At 43.8% G+C, this 16,071-nt stretch overlaps 1 pseudogene; it reads left to right on the forward strand.

Annotated features, from left to right (window-relative positions):
• Positions 1-14,084, forward strand: part of LOC121535892 — a 91,668-nt pseudogene extending 77,584 nt beyond the window's left edge.
• The last annotated feature ends 1,987 nt before the right edge of the window (positions 14,085-16,071 follow it).

Below are 16,071 nucleotides of genomic sequence, written 5' to 3' on the forward strand. Positions count from 1 at the left end.
TTATACAGGTAACGAGTTCAAACAGGTGCAGTTAATACAGGTAATGAGTGGAGAACAGGAGGGTTCTTTAAAGAAAAACTAACAGGTCTGTGAGAGACGGAATTCTTACTGGTTGGTAGGTGATCAAATACTTATGTCATGCAATAAAATGCAAATGAATTACTTAAAAATCATACAATGTGATTTTCTGGATTTTTGTTTTAGATTCCGTCTCTCACAGTTGAAGTGTACCTATGATAAAAATTACAGACCTCTACATGCTTTGTAAGTAGGAAAACCTGCAAAATCGGCAGTGTATCAAATACTTGTTCTCCCCACTGTAGGTATTCCATTTGTCCAGGTGGGTGAGGGCAGTGTGAATTGCAATAGAGATTGCGTCATCTGTGGATCTGTTGGGCGGTATGCCAATTGGTTTGAGTCCAGGGCGTCTGGGATGATGGTGTTTATGTGAGCCTATAACCAGCTTTTCAAATAATTTCAAGGCTATAGATGTGAGTGCTACAGGGCATACCTTAGCATTCTTGGGCAAAGGGACTATGGTGGTTTGCTTGAAACAAGTTGGTATTACAGTCCGGGCCAGGGATAGGTTGAAAATGTGGTGAAGACACTTGCCAGCTGTTCAGCGCATTCTCATGACTTTGAGGTTAAAGAAAGTGTGTTTACCAATTTACCTGATTTTGCTAACCATTACTTTGGACAAATTCAAAACGGCAATATTCTTGTAATGGTTTTTGTATTTTAAAACAAATACAGCTCAATTTCATACAGTTATGAATTCGTGATTATTCGTGATTATTCACAGCAAATCCTGTGATAACCGATTCAATTTTTTAAAATCTTTTGACGGCCCTAGTTGACATAAATGTGAAAATACACATTTTTCCAAAGATATCCACTGGACCTTGAATCTCAACTCCACACAGACGTAAGGTACATAGGAGGAACTTTCGTGAAGTCCTTTAAACCCACTAATCTAATTCACTTTTCAATGTTTTATGATAAAACATTATTTCATTCTTGAATTAGGTTACAACAAAGGCACAATACCCCAGGTAAATAAGGCCTGGCCATCACAAAATGTTGCTTACCTTCAATTGCATTGATCTCCAATTTAAACATAGAAAATAAACTACAACTGTGGTCCTCTGTAGCTCAGCTGGTAGAGCACGGCGCTTGTAACGCCAAGGTAGTGGGTTCGACCCCCGGGACCACCCATACACAAAAAAAGATGTATGCACGCATGACTGTAAGTCGCTTTGGATAAAAGAGTCTGCTAAATGGCATATTATATTTATTTATATTATACTAGTTCAAGTATGGTAAATCCAATTTAAAGGCTGTCTTATTTTATGCTGTGTAGAGCAGGCCTCAGTGAAACGCCAACAACACCATGAGTGGCCTCAAACCAAAGATGATGTGGAGCAGCATGTCTTTGTCCCCAAGGAAATAACTTGTCAGGTGTGCGGCCTGAATACCCCACACACATCTCCAAATGGGTGATTACTACCAAACCAAAAAGGACAATAATGTGCTTCAAAATTAATCTTAAAGCTAGAATCCTTAATTTAAACATTAACAAAGTGTTCTCCCCACCTGTGTTTTGGTAAAAAGCTGAGGGATGGGCCTTGAGAAATGTAACGACTCTCAAATTCATACACACAGCTATGGATGCAAGGACTGAACATCCAGGATATCAAAAAGTATAGTTTTATTCAAACCGTATTGCAAAATACAGCATTACAGCGTGAAGGCAATGTTCCCACGTTATCGGCAACTGCATACATGGTAAACGCTGCAGACGTCGGCTCAATAGGAAATTACGTTGACATTTTTTGCGCTCTATCTGTTACGCTTCAGCGATACAGATTGAATGGAGCCCTTTTACTGCAGTGGGCTAAATCATTCTCACGCAGAGTGATTCTTGGTCTTAAACAAATTACTTTAAAACAAAGTATACACCTCACACAAATGGTTATGGGCATAAAAGAAAGAAGAACATGTACCATGTCAAATATAATGTTGTGTTGAAATGTATTCCATTTTGAGTTTGCATCACACTATTACACTTTATATACATCTCAGAACACTGAAATATGACAAAACTGTTTGAAATAGAAACATCTGACTTTCATCTGTTTTTTTAAAATAAAGTGTTACCCAAATGGGAAGCTTGCGCTACAATGGCTAGCTGCTGTCTTACTGACCAATTCTGCTACTTTGTGTGTTTTTTTTAATTACATCATTTCCTATGACGGAAAACAGTTTCCGGACATCAAAACTGCGATCACTAACCTCGATTTGGATGAAGATTTCTACTTCAATGAGTCGGCAGTTGTGGATGTACTGCTCATTCCAGACCAGGCCCTAATCCCCAGGACTCGAAAGAGGAAGAAACGGCGCAAGATAGGCAAATGAGCGGGCTCCCTGAGAAGACTACGCTGGCGAGTTAATTAACAACCTCTACTCTCCGTTCTATTAGCGAACTTACAATCACTAGAGAACAAACTGGACGAGCTTCATTCGAGACTATCCTATCAATGGGACCTGAAGAACTGTAATATACTATGATTTTCGGAGCCGTGGCTGAACAACATCTAGCTAGTTTTTCTATGTGTCGTCAAGACCAAACATCAGCTTCAGATAAGGTTAAGGGGAGAGATGTGTGTCTCTTTGTTAACAACCTCATGATAAACTGCGGACCATACTATTTACCAAGAGAGTTTTCATCTTTATTGTTCGTAGCTGTCTATTTATCACCACAAACCGATGCTCGAACTAAGACCACACACAACGAGCTGTATAGGGCCATAAGCAAAAATGCACATCCTAGTGGCCGGTGATTTTAATGCAGGGAACTGAAATCTGTCTTACCAGTTTTTTTTTACCAGCATGTCACCTGTGCAACTAGAGTCGAAAAAACTCTAGATCACCTTTACTCCACACACAGAAACGTGTTCTGGGATTCATCCGGTAGCGTTAAGGAGTTTACCACTTCTGTCACCGGCTTCATTAATAAGTGCATCGACAACCTCACGTATATATCCCAACCAGAAGTAGCATCTGCACTGAGCTAAAGGCTAGAGCATCCGCTTTCAAGGAGCGGGACACTAATCTGGAGACTTGTAAGAAATCCTGCTATCACATCACCAACAAACTATCATAGTCCAAACACACCAATACAACAGGGCACATAACCTATTCCCCCTCAGGAGACTGAAAGGTTTCTGCATGGGCCCTCAGATCCCCCCAAAATTCTACAGCTGCACAATTGAGAGCATCTATACTGGTTGCATCACCGTTTGTTATGGCAGTTGCTTTGCATCCGACCGCAAGGTGCTACAGAGGGTAGTGTTTATGGCCTAGCACATCACTGGGGCCGAGCTTACTGCCATCCAGGGCCTCTATACAAGGGGGTGTCAGAGGAAGGCCCTAATAATTGTCAAAGACTCCATCCAGCCAAGTCATAGACTGTTCTCTCTGCTACCAAATGTCAAGCGGTACCGATGCACCGAGTCTTGAACCAACAGGACCCTGAACAGCTTCTATCCCCAAGCAATACGACTGCTAAATAGTTAAATAGTTAACCAATAGCTATCTAGACTATCTGCATTGACCCTTTTTGCACTAACTATTTTTACTCATCACATACACTGCCACTACTGTTTATTATCTATCCTGTTGCCTAATCACTTTATCCCTACCTATATGTACATATCTACATCAATTACCTCGTATCCAACTTGGTACTTGTACCCCGTGTAGTATATACCCAAGTTATCGTTACACACTTGTGTATTTATTCCTTGTGATTTACTCATATAATGAATATGTAGTTACTATGTCTCAATGTGTTTTTGTGTTTTTGATAGCATTAGGTGAAGTTTGGCAATACACTTTCTTGAGGGTTGGTACATAGCCTGTTGATCGGACAGTGATATGTATCCATAGTCTCCCATTTCATGTGATATCAAAACAATTTACCTGGAGTGACCCAAAAAACACTGATAGCAACAAAACATGGTTATAACCCTGTCAAAAGAATGAAACACATTCATTTGAAAGATAACATTGACCCTACTTAAGTTACAAACAATGTCTGATCTTACAGCTTGGAATAGTCTTGAGAAAACATTTCCTTTAGTGGGTGCATGCTGAGAGTGAAAATCTTACAGCCGATATACTAATCGGATGTTTTTGAAGAGAAGAGAGAGTACTCCTTTCTTATTTTCTTTACCCAACCAGTACATCCACTCAATAAAATTTGAGTGGCCTTTAGCCTCCAGACCTGCCCCTTTATTGTCTGCCACGCTCTTTCAATGTGTTGTGTGAGAATCCACAAACTTGTTTGTGAGGTTGGCTGTCTGGTGATTGTAACCCAGCCTATTCAGAGACCTGACATACACTCTCCTGCAGTCTCTCAGAATGGTGGAACCTCTTCGCACATGTCATCTGATGATGGGGATTAAGGTTGCCTGTCAGCAGTTTTCCACCATTTTAAGAACATGTTGGCACCATCCTTCCACGATTGTACTGAATGATAGGAACAAGTGCATATCGTTGTTTTGTGACAGGGAGTTGGCCAGTCACACCGTGAAATGGCGGGGGATCAGTAAATCCATGGGAACTAGCATAATGTCACTCATGACATAAGCTAAGGTCTGATGGGTGGCTGCATAATGTTGAAAGACCCGAAACATGATCCTAGGAAACATCACTGATTACGTTTCCAAGAGCATTGAGAGATGTACAGTGAGGGAAAAAAGTATTTGATCCCCTGCTGATTTTGTACATTTGCCCACTGACAAAGACATGATCAGTCTATAATTTGAATGGTAGGTTTATTTGAACAGTGAGAGACAGAATAACAACAAAAAAATCCAGAAAAACGTTATAAATTGATTTGCATTTTAATGAGGGAAATAAGTATTTGACCCCTCTGCAAAACATGACTTAGTACTTGGTAGCAAAACCCTTGTTGGAAAACACAGAGGTCAGACGTTTCTTGTAGTTGGCCACCAGGTTTGCACACATCTCAGGAGGGATTTTGTCCCACTCCTCTTTGCAGATCTTCACCAAGTCATTAAGGTTTTGAGCCTGACGTTTTGCAACTCGAACCTTCAGCTCCCTCCACAGATTTTCTATGGGATTAAGGTCTAGAGACTGGCTAGGCCACTCCAGGACATTAATGTGCTTCTTCTTGAGCCACTCCTTTGTTGCCTTGGCCGTGTGTTTTGGGTCATTGTCATGCTGGAATATCCATCCACAACCCATTTTCAATGCCCTGGCTGAGGGAAGGAGGTTCTCACCCAAGATTTGATGGTACATGGCCCCGTCCATCGTCCCTTTGATGCGGTGAAGTTGTCCTGTCCCCTTAGCAGAAAAACACCCCCAAAGCATAATGTTTCCACCTCCATGTTTGACGGTGGGGATGGTGTTCTTGGGATCATAGGCAGCATTCCTCCTCCTCCAAACACGGCGAGTTGAGTTGACGCCAAAGAGCTCGATTTTGGTCTCATCTGACCACAACACTTTCACCCAGTTCTCCTCTGAATCATTCAGATGTTCATTGGCAAACTTCAGACGGGCCTGTATATGTGCTTTCTTGAGCAGGGGGACCTTGCGGGCGCTGCAGGATTTCAGTCCTTCACGGCGTAGTGAGTTACCAATTGTTTTCTTGGTGACTATGGTCCCAGCTGCCTTGAGATCATTGCCAAGATCCTCCCATGTAGTTCTGGGCTGATTCCTCACCGTTCTCATGATCATTGCAACTCCACGAGGTGAGATCTTGCATGGAGCCCCAGGCCGAGGGAGATTGACAGTTCTTTTGTGTTTCTTCCATTTGCGAATAATCGCACCAACTGTTGTCACCTTCTCACCAAGCTACTTGATGATGGTATTGTAGCCCTTTCCAGCCTTGTGTAGGTCCCTGACATTCTTGGAGAGCTCTTTGGTCTTGGCCATGGTGGAGAGTTTGGAATCTGATTGATTGATTGCTTCTGTGGACAGGTGTCTTTTATACAGGTAACAAGCTGAGATTAGGAGCACTCCCTTCAAGAGTGTGCTCCTAATCTCAGCTCATTACCTGTATAAAAGACACATGGGAGCCAGAAATCTTTCTGATTGAGAGGGGGTCAAATACTTATTTCCCTCATTAAAATGCAAATCAATTTATAACATTTTTGACATGCGTTTTTCTGGATTTTTTTGTTGTTATTCTGTCTCTCACTATTCAAATAAACCTACCATTAAAATTATAGACTGATCATTTCTTTGTCATTGGGCAAACGTACAAAATCAGCAGGGGATCAAATACTTTTTTCCCTCACTGTATTTTTCATTTAGTTCCGTATATTAAATGGGAAAGTGCTCTATTTTTTGATATCCATATCAGTATATGTACTGAGGAGTACATTAAAATGGCAACTGATTACCATAAGTGAAATATATATCAACAAATGATCTCTCAGTTCCCAAGCCCAGATAATGAATGTTACTACATCAAAATGGATAGTGCTATACCGTTCTCATCTATCACCACCAATCTCTATAGAGAACTTGACCCAATTTGGAAACCATTCCTTCTCTTGAACCTCCTCAGGACTTTGTTGCAGACCTTCAATAATGAGTGGTAATACAAATGTTAGTGATGTGAGAAGACTTGAGTGTCCCTGGGAACCATGACCCTCAACTTCTATAGAAGGTGCACCGAAATCAAATCTCTCTTAGGGTCCCAACTCGTCTTGAGCTGACACTGCTCCTGTCTCATGTGGAAATACACCTTAATGGACGTTGTCACAAAATAACTGAGTTTTTGTTTGTCTGTTGTTACTATTTGCACTGTAATGCACTGCAAACATTTTTGTATTTGATAAAACATACAGCCAATATTCAGTCACCAAACAGGCTTTTTAAAATTCAAACATATTGAGTAATCAAAGTAATAATTGACAGATTGATTATCAAAATAGTTGTTAGTTGCAGCTCTAAAAACAGTACTCAAAACACATTTGTAACAGCTTTTACTTCATTTGCCAGAATACTGTAGGCTCACAAGAATAATAAATTTGGGCAGCAGCAGTGGTGCAAGCCTCCCCAGTCGCACCATGCTGCCCTTCCCAGCCTGCCACCATGATAGGTAATCTAAATTCCTGTGGGAAACACTGGTCGGGATGGTTGGAAAAGCAAGCTAAATGTTGAAAATCTTGGAGTGCCCCTTTACCTAGTCCAGTAATAACGGATGAAAATCCCAAAAGCCTGATTATTTAAAACACAGTTTTAAGTGAGCCTACATTTCCTGAGTGAATATAGGTAAACAAAACTAGTGGATTTTTCAGAGTCAAAATTGCTCTTTCTAAAACTTTCTTAGCGTGTCAAATTCATTACCCTATCGATTATTTTTTTAAACCCAATTCGTAAATGGAACCCGAGAATGGCTAAATATTGAATCCTTCCAGAAGGAGCAGGAGGGAGTCTGATGCCTCCTCGTCTGTATAAATCCTGCAAGGAAACATGCACATTTAACTCAGACACAGGTGCTTGTTTTAGAGACTGACACTAAGTGATCATTGAAATGGAATGTAGGCTAAGTAAGTCTATGACATTACATTTTACATTTTAGTCATTTAGCAAACGCTCTTATCCAGAGCGACTTATAGTTAGTGAGTGCATACATTTTCATTTTCACATTCAATTCCATTCTACTATGATTATCAATTAACTTTTTCAGTAGCAGTAGGAATACATCCACATTGTTGGAAATAGGAGAACAAAAGCTTTCCAGACAAAGATTAAACAATCCAGGCAACCATTGGCTCATATATCCATCCCACAAACACTAGTGACAGTTTTCAATTCGAATAGAGGTGTGCCATGTACAAGAGGTGACCACAAGATGGCGTGTCTATATTGTCTAATCCTTTTCACTTTTGCACTACAGGTGTTGAGAAACTTCGATAAGCTCAAATTGCACCAAAGAATTGCAGATCTCTGGAATTGAGTTGTGGAAAAATACTAAGGTAAAAGCATTTATTTAATGAGGATAGTCTATACCTATTAATTGTCTTGTTTTGAGTAACATTATGATTATAATGCATCCACAATTTTGTCTATGAACATTTATGCATAGCATGCACATACTCCATCCACTCTTATCCCAAAGTGGTTATTGTTTGTGGTGAGATCGACTATGTTGAAGTCAGACTGTGCAGAATCACTAGCTACAAATCACCAAGATCAGCGATTATGCGCATTTCCTTGCTCAAACTGATCCCCTGAAACATGCTGATTGTCTATCTGCTATAACCTTTGTCTGCTGGCAGGTGAAGTCGGTGAGTAAGACAGACAATGGCCTGCTGGAGGTCACACTGGTCACCAAAGACCCCGAGAAGAAGAACGACGGGGAGAAGATCGGCACTATCCAGGAGGTGGACTGTCTGCTGTGGGCCATCGGCCGAGAGCCCAACACCGCCGACCTCAACCTCAGCCAGATGGCAAAGATCACTCCTCTGAATGTTTACAAAAGTCTCTTGAGAAAATGTGGAGATGTTGCCAAAACCGTATAATTTCAGTACATGGCAAGGGACTTGATTCGGAAATGAGTTTGGGAATACTGTAGACTGAGATCCCATTGCATGCATTGCTCACTGTCTTCTCATGGATGTTGCAAAAATATAAATTAAATGTTTTTAAAGTAATGCAGCTTCAGCTACATGTATGAGTGTTGTGAATAATACAGTCAAACGATTTCCATTTAAAGGACAAACCCTGTGTCAGTGTATGGAATGTGTGGCTTAGTAGCCCTTTCCTGCAGTCAAATGACCTAGTGGCCTCTTGGGTGGAATGTTATTAATATTTTTCATAATTAATAAACATTGTTTTGGAAAAAAACCTCAATCTGTTGTTTCTATGTCAAACAGTTCTGTATATAAAGTATGATATTGGGACGCAAATTCAAAATTGAATACATTTCAACTCTATATCTGACATGGTACAGGTGTCTTCTTTTTTCTAAAGCCCGTAACCATGTGTGTGAGGTGTATACATTTGTTTCAAAGTAGATTTGTTTAAGACTACCAAGAAACACTCTGTGTGACCCTGATTAAGCCAACTGCAGTAAAAGGCTAAAGACCGGTTTGATGTTTTCTTCGACAGGGTGTGGATATTGATGAGAGATGCTTCATCGTTGTAGATTAGTTCCAGAACACCACTCGCCAAAGGGATCTACTCTGTGGGAGACGTGTGCGGGAAGGCCCTCCTCACTCCTGGTAGGCTGTGCCAGACATGGGTGAAGTGTGGCCAATTTGAACTATAGTAGTGTCTAGATATCTAGTGAGATATATATATATATATAGCATTTCCACTTGCAAATAGCACTAAATATCATATATGTAGTAGTAAAGGAATACAATTCCACGAGAGGAGTGCATCATTGTTTTTACGCTGTTTAACACTAAAAGTAGCCTTTTTACCATGACTAGTCAGTCCGGCCAGCTCCTTTTAGGTAATTTAACTCCAACCATGTACAGCTTGTATTTTTTTATTTTTTTTTATTTAACTAGGCAAGTCAGTTAAGAACAAATTCTTATTTACAATGACGGCCTACACCGGCCAAACCCGGACGACGCTGGGCCAATTGTGCGCCGCCCTATGGGACTCCCAATCACGGTCAGTTGTGATACAGCCTGGAATCGAACCAGGGGGTCTGTAGTGACACCTCAAGCACTGAGATGCAGTACCTTAGACCGCTGCACCACTCGGGAGCCCTCAGTAAAATTCTGTTGAATAGATTGTCTGTTATGGTTAAGAAAGAAAAATAGCAATGTTACCTCATGGTGTACCGTCGATAGCTCAGATACATTTTTGCATTGCAAATCTCGATTTTGACATTTGTTCTGTTGGGTTTGGGCAGTCTGTCACGCCCTGACATTGAGATCTCTAGTTGAGTTGGGCAGGGTGTGAAATCTAGTTTATATATTTCTATGTTGGCCGGGTGTGGTTCCCAATCAGAGGCAGCTGTCTGTCGTTGTCTCTGATTCGGGATCATACTTAGGCAGCCATGTTGCCTACCTTAGTTGTGGGATCTTGTTTCTGTTTGGCTTGTTTGATGTTTAGCCTCTTGAACTTCACGTTCTGTTGGATTTTGTTATTTTGTCGGTGTTTATTAAAATAAACGACTATGTACGCATTCCACGCTGCACCTTGGTCCGATCCTTTACACAACGAACGTGACACAGTCGCCATTGCAGCGGGCAGAAAGCTGGCACACAGACTGTTTGACGGCAAGGAGGATGCCAAGGTCGACTACTCTAACATTCCGTTTTTTTAGCCAACCACCCATCGACACGGTGGGCCTCACAGAAGGTGAGTGTGCCCTTACCAAAGAGGTCCTCAAGTGGGTGGTTCCCCTTATCGTAAATGTCCTCCACTGAAGTGGGATGAGTTGGTTTGTTTCTCTGTCAGTCTGTTGGACAAATACCCAGCCTAACTGACAAAAGTGTGACATTCTTCCCAGCAACTATTGTTGTCTATAACATTGCACTGCAGCCATTGGTTGCATCCCAAATGGCACCCTATTCCCTATATAGTGCACCACTTTTGAACCTATGGGCCCTGGTCAAAGGTATTACCCTATATAGGGAATAGGGTGCCATTTGGAATGCAGCCTTGTTTTCTGTTGTTCGTTAGTAGAGAAGCTGATGGTCTATGGTCTCCTTGTGTTACAGAGGAGGCGATTTAAAAGCAGGGAGAACGTGAAGTCTTACAAGACTTACTTCACCCCCATTTATCCCGCCATCACCACCAGGAAGATTCATGAAGTTGGTGTGTGTGGGGAAGGAGGAGAAGGTGAGAGGCTCCTTAAACCTAGCCCTGGATACTTATTTTCTAGGCTAGCACAGTATTAACACACCTGATCAACTAATCAACCCCTTGATTTGATGAAGCAGGTGTGTTCATAGCTGGGCTTGAACAAATCTTTGGGTTGTGTGCATTAGTGTCACGGATCCACCCGGTACTGCTGCTCATTCCGTTCACCAGTTCCGGAGGTCTACGTCACCGGCTTTCTAGGCGTCACTGACATGGATCATTTCCACCAACCCCGGACTGTCTTGTCTCATTACGCACACCTGGTTCCCATTCCCCCTGATTAGTATGTGTATATAATGTATGTGCCCTCTGTTCCCCATTGTCCTTGTCGATTAATGTCCCATGTCCGTTGGTCTCGTGAGTACCGTGTAGAGTGCTCTTGTTGTTTACGGGTCTCGTCCCGTGTACTGTGTAGATGTTACACCTCGCTCTTTGTTTGGGTTACATCCCTTTTGTATATATATATATATATATACACATGTGTTTGTGTTGGGTGGAGTAAATAAAAACCCTAATACGTATTCCTGCGTCTGTCTTCAAATCATTATACAACGTGACAGAATAATAGACCCATAAAAATGGAGACAGCGGGAAAGGCCGAGCTGGCGACCATCGTGGAGGCAGTCCAGCATCACGAGGATTGTCTTTCCAGACATGGTAGTGCCATGGACAGTGTGCTGGCAACCATCCTGCGGTTGGAGGGGAAAGTGCAGTCCCTCCAGTCCCCAGCACTGGTTCCGGCCCCAGCCCCCACACCACCACTACCTGCCTCCATTCCATCTGAGCCGGTCCGCGGAATACCCCTGGCCCTCCCGGAGTGCTTTGACGGCGCGCCAGCGAGATGCAAGGGATTCCTTCTGCAATGCGACCTGTACCTTGCTCGCTACGCCGAGGCTGTCTCCGGGAGAGACAGGGTTGCCACAGTCATCTCGGCACTGACCGGACGATCAGCATGACGATCTGGTTGGAGAACCTCCTGCGGTCCGGATGAAGACCTGCGTTGAATCCAGAGCCCATGGCTACATCTGCTCCATGGCTAGAGCCGATGGAGGTGTGCTCTGTACGTTTGCAAGAGGCAGAGCGTAGGAGAAGGAGGAATCTGGGCCTCTGCTCCTATGGTGGAGAAAGGGGTCATTTCTCCCCGACCTGCCCTCTATCCACTAATAGGCAAGGAGGTGACAACCCAGGGAATTCCCCTGCTCCAACCCAGGCAGAGGAGAGGCAGGAAGAGGAGACCCCCATCATCCCTCCATTGCGCCAGTGGTGTGGGACGTGGAAGCTGACATACGGCAGGCCCTGCGTATGGAACCCGCATCTGCACAGGAGAACCACCTACGTGCCCACGGTTGTGTGGGACCGCCTCCTTTCCTGGGCGCACACGGCGCCTGTGTCGGGTCATCCTGGGATAGGCCGTACCATCGCCTGCCTGACTGAGAAGTACTGGTGGCCCACCTTGGCTAGGGATGTCCGGGTTTACGTCTCTTCCTGTTCCATCTGTGCCCAGTCTAAGACACCCAGACACCTCCCTTATGGAAAGCTCCTTCCCCTGCCAGTTCCACAATGACCCTGGTCTCACCTCTCAGTGGACTTTGTTACTGACCTTCCCCCCTCCCAGGGGAACACCACCGTTCTCGTCGTTGTGGACCAGTTTTCCAAAGCTTGTCGTCTCCTTCCTCTGCCTGGGCTCCCGTCGGCCATGCAAACCGCGGAGGCTCTTTTTACGCACGTCTTCCGGCACTAGGGGATCCCGGAGGACATTGTGTCAGACCGTGGTCCTCAGTTTACCTCACACATATGGAAAGCGTTCATGGAACGCCTGGGGGTCACGGTCAGTCTCACCTCCGGGTACCGTCCTCAAGCTAATGGGCAGGTGGAGAGGGTCAATCAGGAAGTGGGCAGGTTCCTGAGGTGTTGCTGTCAGGAACGGCCAGGGGAGTGGGCGCATTTTCTACCTTGGGCTGAGTACTTGCAGAATTCCCTCCGCCACTCCTCCACTAACCTCATTCCTTTCCTGTGCGTTTTGGGGTATCAGCCGGCCCTGGCACCTTGGCATCCAAGCCAGACCGAGGCCCCTGTGGTGGACGAGTGGTTTCGTCACGCTGAGGAGATCTGGAACGCTGCGCACACTCGTCTCCAGTGGGCCGTGCGTCGGCACAAGGAACAGGCCGACCGCCACCGCAGTGAGGCGCCTGTTTTCTCTCCAGGTGACCAGGTCTGGCTCTCCACCCGGAACCTGCCCCTCCGCTTGCCCTGCCGGAAGCTGAGCCCGCGGTTTGTGGGGCCGTTTAAAGTCCTGAGGAGGGCTAATGAGATAACATACCATTTGCAACTCCCTGCTGATTACCGCATTAACCCAACTTTTAATGTGTCTCTCCTCAGGCCAGTGGTGCCTGGTGCCCTCGCTGAGGCTGGATCCAGTGACACCCCGCCTCCTCCTCTTGACATAGAGGGAGGTCTGGCGTACTCGGTTCGTGAAGTCCTGGATTCGAGGCGTCGGGCAGGGCGTCTCCAGTACCTCATCGACTGTGAGGGGTACGGCCCCTGGTTCCCATTTCCCCTGATTAGTGTGTGTATATATGTGCCCTCTGTTCCCCATTGTCCTTGTCAATTATTGTTCCCATGTCTGTTGGTCTCGTGAGTACCGTGTATAGTGCTCTTGTTGTTTACGGGTCTCGTCCGTGTACTGTGTGGAGGTTACACCTCGCTCTTTGTTTGGGTTACATCCCTTTGGTGTATGTATGTATGTTTGTGTTGGGTGGAGTAAATAAAAACCCTAATATGTATTCCTGCGCCTGTCTTCTAATCATTATACAATGTGACAATTAGGCACCAAACAGAAGAGAACGGACTGAAACAGCGTGGGACTACTTAAACTTGTCTAATAGGAAAATATCGTTTTAGTTTTCTGTTGTGGTACATTTCAAATTCTACATTGCATGCCCTAATGAACACGACCCAGAATTGAAAACACTACCCTAGAACCCTCTATATTCAGCTCAACACACAAAAGATTCATGACAGCATGTTTAGCCTGCCTCTCTAACAAAAATGACCTGTCTCCTTCCCCCCAGGTGGTTGGCCTTCATATGCAGGGCATTGGCTGTGACGAGATGTTGCAAGGCTTCGCAGTAGCCATCAAGATGGGCGCAACCAAAGCAGACTTTGACAAGACTACTGCCATTCACCCCACCTCGTCCGAGGAGTTTGTTACGATGTGTTAACAACGCAAACCTCTCGACAACCCTTCATTTCCTATACAGCACCAGCGAGAATCACCATACCAGGAAACGAGTGGCTTGACCCTTTTCCTCTGCAATAGCTTGACTGCCCAATGTTCAATAACAGCCCTCTACTTCCATTTTCTTTCTTTTAAGTGACCTCTTTTGTTTACCTCGTTTGAATTTTTGGGACCAAGACGATTAAGTTACTATTTTTTCCTGTACTGTGGGTGTTTAACAGTGCTTATCAATTTATTAAACATGCAAGATTTTTCTAATGACTGTGAAATGGAAGAGGTGGATCTACAGGCATTGTTGTCAAGTCACTGAATTGGTGGTAAGGAAATCTAGCTCCTAGTGTAGGATCGGACGACCTCCGCATGTGTAGTTCCCACATTATTTAGAATTCAAGGCACACTTAACCAGCATGGCTACCACAGCATTCTGCAGCGATACGCCATCCCATCTGGTTTGGGCTTAGTGGGACTATCATTTGTTTTTCAACAGGATAATGACCCAAAACACACCTCCAGGCTGTGTAAGGGATATTTGACCAAGAAGGAGAGTGATGGAGTGCTGCATCAGATGACCTGGCCTCCACAATCCCCCGACCTCAACCCAATTGAGATGGTTTGGGATGAGTTGGACGGCAGAGTGAAGGAAAAGCAGCCAACAAGTGCTCAGCATATGTGGGAACTCCTTCAAGACTGTTGGAAAAGCATTCCAGATGAAGCTGGTTAAGAGAATGCCAAGAGTGTGCAAAGCTGTCATCAAGGCAAAGGGTGGCTACTTTGATAAATCTCAAATATAAAATGTATTTTGATTTGTTTAACAGACAGAGTCACCAGCAAAGCACCTACACACCATCACACCACCTCCTCCATGCTTCACGGTGGGAAACACACATGCGGAGATCATCCGTTCACCTACTCTGCGTCTCACAAAGACACGGCGGTTGGAACAAAAAATCTCAAATTTGGACTCAGATTTCCACCGGTCTAATGTCCATTGCTCATGTTTCTTGGCCCAAGCAAGTCTCTTATTATTATTGCTGCTTGATGGTTTTTGTGACTGCACTTGAAGAAACTTTCAAAGTTCTTGAAATGTTTCAGATTGACTGAACTTCATGTCTTAAAGTAATGATGGACTGTCGTTTCTCTTTGCTTATTTGAGCTGTTCTTGCCATAATATGGACTTGGTATTTTACCAAATAGGGCTATCTTCTGTATACCACCCCTACCTTGTCACAACACAACTGATTGGCTCAAACGCATTAAGAAGGAAATAAATTCCACAAATGAACTTTTAAGAAGGCACACCTGTTAATTGAAATGCATTCCCGTTGACTACCTCATGAAGCTGGTTGAGAGAATGCCAAGAGTGTGCAAAGCTGTCATCAAGGCAAAGGGTGGCTACTTTGAAGAATCTAAAATATATTTTGATTTGTTTAACACTTTTTTTGGTTACTACATGATTCCAAATGTGTTATTTCATAGTTTTGATGTCTTCACTATTATTCTACAATGTAGAAAATAGTAAAAAAATACTCTGGGATGCTGATCTTCTAGGCAGAGTTGCAAAGAGAAAGCCATATCTCAGACTGCCCATCTTAATATTTTATTGGCCAGTCTGAGATGTGGCTTTTTCTTTGCATCCCGGAGTCGCCTCTTCACTGTTGACGTTGAGACTGGTGTTTTGCGGATACTGTTTAATGAAGCTGCCAGTTGAGGACCTGTGAGGCGCCTGTTTCTCAAACTAGACACTAATGTATTTGTCCTCTTGCTCAGTTGTGCACCGGGGCCTCCCACTCCTCTTTCTATTCTGGTTAGAGCCAGTTTGTGCTGTTCTGTGAAGGGAGTAGTACACAGCGTTGTACGAGATCTTCAGTTTCTTGGCAATTTCTCGCATGGAATATCCTTCATTTCTCAGAACAAGAATAGACTGACGAGTTTCAGAAGAAAGTTATTTGTTTCTGGCCATTTTGAGCCTG

This window comes from Coregonus clupeaformis, chromosome 2 (genome assembly GCF_020615455.1).
Source record: "Coregonus clupeaformis isolate EN_2021a chromosome 2, ASM2061545v1, whole genome shotgun sequence".
NCBI classification, from domain to species: Eukaryota; Metazoa; Chordata; class Actinopteri; order Salmoniformes; family Salmonidae; genus Coregonus; species Coregonus clupeaformis.